Genomic DNA, 8,266 nt, shown 5'->3' on the forward strand with positions numbered 1-8,266 from the left:
TTGGGCCAAAGTAGGCCAAGACTCTGAACTGGGCCAGATTGACCGAACGAGTTTGGTCAAACTAGGTTTAAACCGGTCAGCCTCGATTTGACCAATGACCCGTCGCGGGACTAGGGTCGAGGGTTTGTCTTTGAGGTGAGATTGGTTGTTATTGGAAGTTTTATGCTATGCTTGATATTTCTAATTATCATTTCACATGTTGGTTGTTGGATGAATTGGTTGCCTTATACTTGAGTCTTCTTGCCTTGTTGCCATTTTAGCTTGTTCTCATGAATTATGAGATTAACGGTTAGCTGGAATTTGGATTATAATATTGATGGTTAGCTATAATTTGGTTATTGATGACATTGAGGATATGGTTGGATTGTCTGCTGAATAGACATTTATATAGCCTTTCACATGATAGAATGTTAGCATTATGTTTGAAAGTTGGACTCTTTGCCCTCCTTATGGATAAGTGGGTGTCCTACTTGTCTTAAGTGTTGTAGGCTAAAGCATTCAGTTGGGACTAGGTCCTAGGTGAGTGACTTCGGTCGATGTCATAGATAGGCCATTATAGTCTTTGACGAGTGTATGTTCACAGCTTAATAGCCTTTGTGTTCCTGGCTTGGTGGGTTTATATCCAAGCTGGGGCATGACCTTTCTGCCTATTTTGTGAGGAGATGGTCAGCTTAAGTACTAGACAACCCTTTGGTGGACTCCTTAGGGTACTCATGTGGTTTTATCATGAGTCTTGGGTGCGGTGGTTTTATCCGCATTTCTCTAGGTCTGCGCAGTCTAGGATTAGGGTTGAGTCGTATCTTGGCCATGTTTTAAATGTAACCTCTGAGCCAAGATACTAGGTATTTTGGCCATGTTTTATTCATATTAACCTCTGAGCCAAAATACTAGCTTCCCTACCTCGTGGTATAGACTCGAGTTACAAAGTGACTATTGACTGTACTAGGAACTTATGCCTGTCTCTAGATATATTGCCCTTTCTTGTTTGATGATTCTATGAATCATAGAAGGTGAGATGCAAGCCGGCTATGGTTGATAGAGTTTGGATTCCTGGATGTTATGTGATTCACATGATAGTGTAGTATGAGTCGGTCTAGTATTCGCATGCTAGGACTATGTGTTGTTATATTGTTGTTCACATGATAAGCACGACTGTCTAGCATCTATATGCTAAGGCATTGTGTGATTCGTATTCATATTCTTATGTTTACATGTTATATTAATTATGACATTTCGTGGCTGGGAGAACTCGGAGTTACTCCCCACTGACTGTGGCTTTCGTATTTGTATAAAATGCGATTGACAGGTAGGTGATGCATATATGGGGTACATGAACGAGCTAGCGAGCAAAGTAACCTTGGGACCTAGATTGACTTTATTATATTGTGACCCTTAAATATTTTTATGTCACATACATTTTAGGGACATATGTCTCTCTCTTTACATTTGGTTGTATAATTTGCTATTCGCGACTTTAGCGATGGTTATGTTATGAAACTTCTAGTTAGACCTTGTATGTTTGACACCTTCCAATTTGGATATCTTTATAACAGGTTCAGGTTTTTAAAAATTATAGGTTTTTACCCAAATGAACCTATTACAAACATATCCATGCAGTTTTATTCGAGAATTACGTGTTTACTTTTCCGCGATAAATGAGGGTGTCACACACAGGCATGAAAATATGACAAGGGAACTAAACAATATAGAGATGACCAGAAGTCTGGACACAATTGACGAGCTGCGAACAAGCGCAAAAATCCGTCTGGCCGCCTACACACAGTTAGTGGCCAAGAGCTATAACAAGAATGTAAATGTCAGGCTCCTGGAGGTAGGAGACCTGGTTCTCCAAGAGGTGTTTCAAAACACCAAGAATCGAAAAACAGGCAAATTCGCCTACAAATGGGAAGGACCATACCAGGTAGAAGGAGTTGTTGGCCATGGCGCATACAGACTGATGACTATGGACGGTCAAATCATACAACGCCCATGGAACATACTTCACCTGAAGAGATATTTCTTTTAATAATAAGTAGACTTTAGCTTTCAGAATGATGTACTATGAAAAGCCAAATCATTTTTAAAGTTACAATAAAAATCCGGTAGTAGGCATACTGCCAATTTCACTTTTATTTCTGGTGTCTCTAACTCTTTCAAAGCTTTAAACTACTATTAGATGGCGTGGTCTGGTAGCGTCCTGGGACCACAATTGTACTGGTACCCCATGAGATGGCGACAGGTATTTCACATCATTTTAATAGATTTTCTTATTTTCAGGCTTCTCTAAGTACATCACTTTGAACCCTAGTGTCTATGGTACTTTGAAAGGATGTCTAGCAGGACTGTCAACTGTCAACGCGGGGTGACAAGGCACATGACACTCCAACATGCCTAACCTATTTTCTCCACAAGGAGCACCCTCTCCAAGCGGACTGTGGAACATATGAAAAGGAGCCTGGTTGACAGCTAAAAATGCTTACCCAGCTACCCCTGATACCACCCCCTGGACATAGCTCGCACTAATCGCAATTAATCAGGGCCCCAGCATGCATGCACACGAACAAGGAACGTAGGGATATCTGCGCTACTAGAATCATGTAGCGTCCCATTGGTCCTAGAATGACGATAAACTTGCCTAAATTACGCCCTTGTTGGCTTTAAACGTGATGAACACACCTTGCGTCATGAACAAGGTTAAGTAGTCCAAAACTGCGGCATACGCCTAAATCAACCATCAGGCTGACATGGCAGCTAGCTTAGGCTGGATCAACCTTTCCAGGCTGACCAGGCTGGTCTAAATCAGCCTCTTAGGCTGACAAGGCCACTCCTCCTTACATTGCGGCATATGCCTAAATCAGCCATCAGGCCGACACGACAGCCAGCTCAGTCAGAGCGTCAGCCTTTTCAGGATGACGGGACTCACCTAAATGAGTCAAGCAGGCTGACACGACAAACCTCCTAAACTAGAGAAACTAGATAACAAGCACACAATATGAAGGATAAAACCTTGCCAAACTATGGGAGCACAAATCTCCAAATCTCACAATCTCCATAATAATCAATCAACTCCCCATAAGATACAAATTAAACATGGGAGCAAAAATCGCCATGTGAATAAAGACTTGAATCATGCGAATTGATTTCTTTTCTTCTCGGGTATCGGTCGATCGACCAAGTAGAGCAGTCGATTGACTGCATTAAACAGTACAACACTCTCTTTTTTTCCGAATCATTTTTTTTCTCTTTTTTTTTCTTTCTTTTTCCTATTACTTTTCTTCATTCCTTTTTCCTTCTCCCCAACTTCATCTTAAAATGAGCACATGCCACCAAAAACGTAGTAACAATCCCAGGAACATAAACTACTAGCTTGACAAAGGCAGGCTAAGTGTAGGATGTAGTAATGGGACAAAAGGGCTATTTTTGGCAGTGTGGAGCTTATGGGTAAGATGAGAAAAAGGGGACCTCTACCACATGTGTCAACAAACCACTAACCGAATGCACACAGGTGTTAAGCAGATCAAATTCATATTTATGCATATTTATGTAACATGTCTCATAAGGAGAACTACTCACAATCCTAGATAAACTGGTCATGGATGTCACCAGTTATAGGCTCTAAATCTCAGAAAATGATGTAGTTCGCCAAAATTCAAAGTCAAGTCCAAAGTCCAGCAGGAATTATAACGAAAACTCGTAGACTATGCAATTGATTCTACTAATAACATGTTAATTAGAAAGGCTTAGGCATAAACAGCTGCAAATGCAATGTCATCATTGAAATACTATCGTTCCGACTCGACCTATATGCTAAAATAAACGTGAATTTATTTGAAATTAAATTGAAACTTTTTACTTTTTTTTTGAATTTTCTGTAAATATGGAGAAATTAAACAACAATGCAAGACAAAATGAAAACGTGAATGCAAGAACATATGAAATGCAACGCAAAACCCTTCCCCAAACCAAATCGCACAATGTCCCCATTGTGCAAAATCATGTAATGAAGAAAAGGAAAACGGGAATTTGCGAGAAAATTAAGTAAACAAGACATGAAGTGAAGACATGGAGACTCACAAGACTTTAAGCGCAACAAAAGGAAACCTCCCCAAACCAGCGTGAGCTAGGAGGTTTCAGTAGCCAGCAGTGCTACTAATAGGTACCTGAAAAGACAACAATACCACGCATAAAACCGATAAAGCAAAATTGGGACGGTGAAATTATGTGCAAAATTTAGAAAAACAGAAGAAATTAGAAATTAAGCGGAGAATAAGGTGAAGAGAATACTCCCTTGACTCCGCAAATCGACCAAACACAACAGGGGAATGATCGAAAATAGGTACAGCAGCTCTGGGCGGTCGATCGACCACATCACCCAGTCGATCGACCAAGGTGAACAAAGAACAGAGCTTAAATTCGCATTGATCGATCGACCATAGGAGGTAGTCGATCGACTGGAAAACCTGCTGTAACTTTCTGATTTCTTCAATTGGCTCAATAAATTGAGCTAATATCGTCTATAAACCTACATACACACATAATAACGCGCCCAAAATTGCGCAAAAACCCAAAGCAATAGTATAAAGTACTAAAAATCCTAAGCAAACTTAAAATGCGAAGTCTCGCGCACACAAAACAATAAAATAAAAGGTTCAACGAAAGCAATAAAAATGTATAGTTTTTGAAAAAGTCTTAATCAACTAATAGTTGATCAAGAATGGCCACGGAATGGCCCACTTGGTCGGCTTCTGGCTACAAGAGGTAGCCTCAATAGTGCTCATCTTTTCAGCTGCACTCTTCTCAGCTCCAGCATCCGCAGAACTCAACGGATCAACATGTCGGACATCTTCCCATTCAATGACCTCTTCGGACTCGTCGGAATCCAGATCAGACTCCGTTGCTTTGACTGGCTCATCTTTGGGCTCCTCATCCGTGCCATAGCTAAGGCATCCTAGACCGCCTCTTTGAACGATTGGCTCCTTCACAGCTGGAGCAACATGTGGCTCTACCTTCCCCAAACCAGCTCCTGCAATGTCTAAAACAGAAGAATCTTCCTCCACTTTGCTCCCAGTTTGGGGCGGAGGTGTCACAACAGGAGTAGGGGTAGAGATAGGCATATCAGGAAGTATAAAGTAAGATTTCTTTTCAGAAACCGTATTGCAAGTGACGGGCCACATGGGGTCTTTCTTCCTAGCCGTCTGAGCAAAGACAATGGAATGCTTGCCTACCTTAAAGGTCAAAGTACCTGAACCAACATCAATAACTGCACCAGCAGTGTGGAGGAATGGTCTACCTAGAATAATAGGAATGTGGGCATCTTCGGGCATATCTAGTACCACGAAGTCAACAGGGAAGAAGAACTTCCCAATTTGCACGGGAATGTCCTCTAAGACTCCTATTGGCTGGACCGCAGATCGGTCAGCCATCTGTACTGTCATGTTGGTCACTGCAAACCTAGTCAATTTGAGCTTCCTAGTAAGACTCAAGGGCATTACACTAATACTGGCTCCTAGGTCACATAAGGCTTTCTCAATAGGAAAGGTGCTAATATTACATGGGACTGAAAAACTACCTGGGTCTTCTAGCTTAAGGGGTGCAGTATGGGTCAAATAAGAGCATGACTCCTCAGTGAGTGCGACAGTGTGCAGAGTTTCAAGTGACTTCTTCTTAGACAAGAGTTGCTTCATGAATTTCATATAAGCGGGCACTTGATTGACTAACTCAAGAAAAGGAACTTGTACATTTAAGCTACGGATAACATTTTCAAACTTATTAAATGATACATGTTCCTTCGTCGGCACTAATCTCTCTGGATTATGTAAGAAGTAACTTAGCCCTCTCTTCTAAATCTCTCATGCCGGCATCGGTGGACTTAGGCTGAAAGTCCACAACCTTCTCTTTGTTGTAGCTTGACCCTTCTTCAGACTGTCTCAAATGTGAACCATTAATCGACAAAGGGTCGTACTTCGGAACCGGAACTGACCCATCAGCATTCGGGTCTGTCCTCAATATTTTCGGGGCAGTAGTACCCCGAAACAAGTGGTCCCTCAAGTTATCGGGCATCGGAGGACGAAAAGAATCACTATCAGCAAAGTCGGTCGATCGACCAGGTTGGTGATCGATCGATCGACTTCTGCAGAAAATGAGAGATTCTGGTTGTCGCGGACGATCGATCGATTCGGGTATGTCGATCGATCGATCGACATACTGCCGATCGTCTTTTTCTTATTTTTGTTCGTCACAGCCTTCTCTTTGCTTGGTTCCGCCTCATCCTTTTCAGTGACGTCCTCAACCATAATGGGCCCATCAAGGGTAGACCCACTCCTCAAAGTAATGGCATTAAAGGTCTCCTTTTGGTCCGTTTGAGTCGGTAAATGTCCCGGAGCTCGAGTTGTATTCTTGCTAGCCAATTGGGCAATTTGGCTCTCCAACATCTTCATCCCGGCCTCTCTAGCCTGGGATTCCTTCAGCAACAAATTCTTCAACTCATGGAAATCAGAACCTTGGGCTTGTTGCTACTGCTGGGCGACATACGTAGGCTTTTGGTACTGTTGTTGCTTATGAGGGGGCACATAGTTCTGCTGCTGCTGCTGTTGTGGAGGTTGAGTCGGATTCAAGACATTTTGGCTACTCCACCTCAAGTTTGGGTGGACATTCGGCTCATAGTAAGTGTTTGTCTGCCTATAATGTTGAAAGGCAGCACAAGACTCAAAGGGACTGGGACAATTGTCTGAAACATGTCCCTCAGCTCCACATCTTTTAAAGACGAAAGGACCGTCTGAAACAACATTTACATGGTAAATCCCTCCTTTTGAAGATCCTCCCAACTCGTACTTGTCAAATCTCGCCGTGAGAGCCTCTAATGCAGCCACAGAAGGAGATTCAGCAGCTCTCCTTTGATTTCCCCTGGAATTTCCATACTCAGCTTTATGGGTGGCCAAGTCATCAATGATTTTCCACCCCTTAGTCTCTCCCATATTCTCCTGGAATCTTCCACTAGCCGCCGCATCTAAGATAGCTCTCTGATCGTCATAGAGCCCATTGTAGAACTGATTGCATAAGCTCCATTTCTCAAACCCATGATGCGGAATGGTTCGCACCAGCTTCTTAAAACGGACCCATGCCTCATGAAAGTTCTCATCAGGCCCCTGTTTAAAGCTCGTGATTTGAGCTCTAATAGCATTCGTCTTCGAGGCAGAGAAGTACTTCTTGTAGAATGCCAAGGCCAAAGAATTCCAGTCGGTGATCCCATTAGCAGCTCGGTCCAGGTCTCTGTACCACTCCCTTGCAAAGATCGCGGAGTGAGAATATAAACATTGTCTCCTTCACTGGTCCTGGGTCACACCGGTCGGTGGGGGTATAAAGCAGCAATAATCGATAAATATCTCCATATGCTTGGCTGCATCTTCATTTGCAGCACCCCCGAATTGGTTTCTCTCAACCAAGTTGATATAAGAAGGCTTCGGTTCGAATTTCCTATCAGCTCCTGGTAATTCGAACCCCTTGTATAGATTTGCAGCTGTCGGCTCAGAGTGACTTGCTATAGTTGCTTCTTCAGCCATCTCTAGAAAATATGGAGAAGTGACGGTCTCAGCTGATGAAGTAGAAATAGGAGATGAAGGTGGATCCTCCTCGAACAGCTCGTTCTCGTAGTAACTAGACAGAGTACTCAGCTCTTCCTCTGTCGGTAATATCCTAGATGATCGTCTCAACTCGCGCAAAGTCTTCTCAATCTCAGGATTGAACGGTACTAATTCACCACCCTGTGACCTACGCATAAGAGGAAACTACAAAAAGAATATAAGAATAGCTTAAGGAACGAATGTCCCTTAAACTAAGAAACAAACTAAAATAAAACAACTAAAGATTAGAACAATTGCCTCCCCGGCAACGGCGCCAAAATTTGGTACCCGTCATTGTGAGTACCAAAAATAAAATTTATAATCCAACTACAACTATAGACAGTGGTAGCAGGGTCGAACCACAGGGAGGCGAATGTAATTAATAATTGTCTATTTCTAGTCTTAAGGTAACAGTATGTGGGGGTTGATTGATTTGAGTGATCTATAGCTAAGGCAATAAAAGTAAAATAAACTAAACAGTAGATGAAATCAAGAATAAAAAGGGTGCTAAGATGGTCGGTTCACTATAGTTTTCGGCGGCAGCATACTAGGTAGGTCTAAAACAATCACGTGAGACGGGAAAATAAGAGGTCCTCTCGGTCCACTCTCACAAGTAGCATCTTTCAATCTCGCTACAGGTCCCTAAT

This window comes from Silene latifolia, chromosome 9, assembly GCF_048544455.1.
Source record: "Silene latifolia isolate original U9 population chromosome 9, ASM4854445v1, whole genome shotgun sequence".
Lineage (NCBI taxonomy): Eukaryota > Viridiplantae > Streptophyta > Magnoliopsida > Caryophyllales > Caryophyllaceae > Silene > Silene latifolia.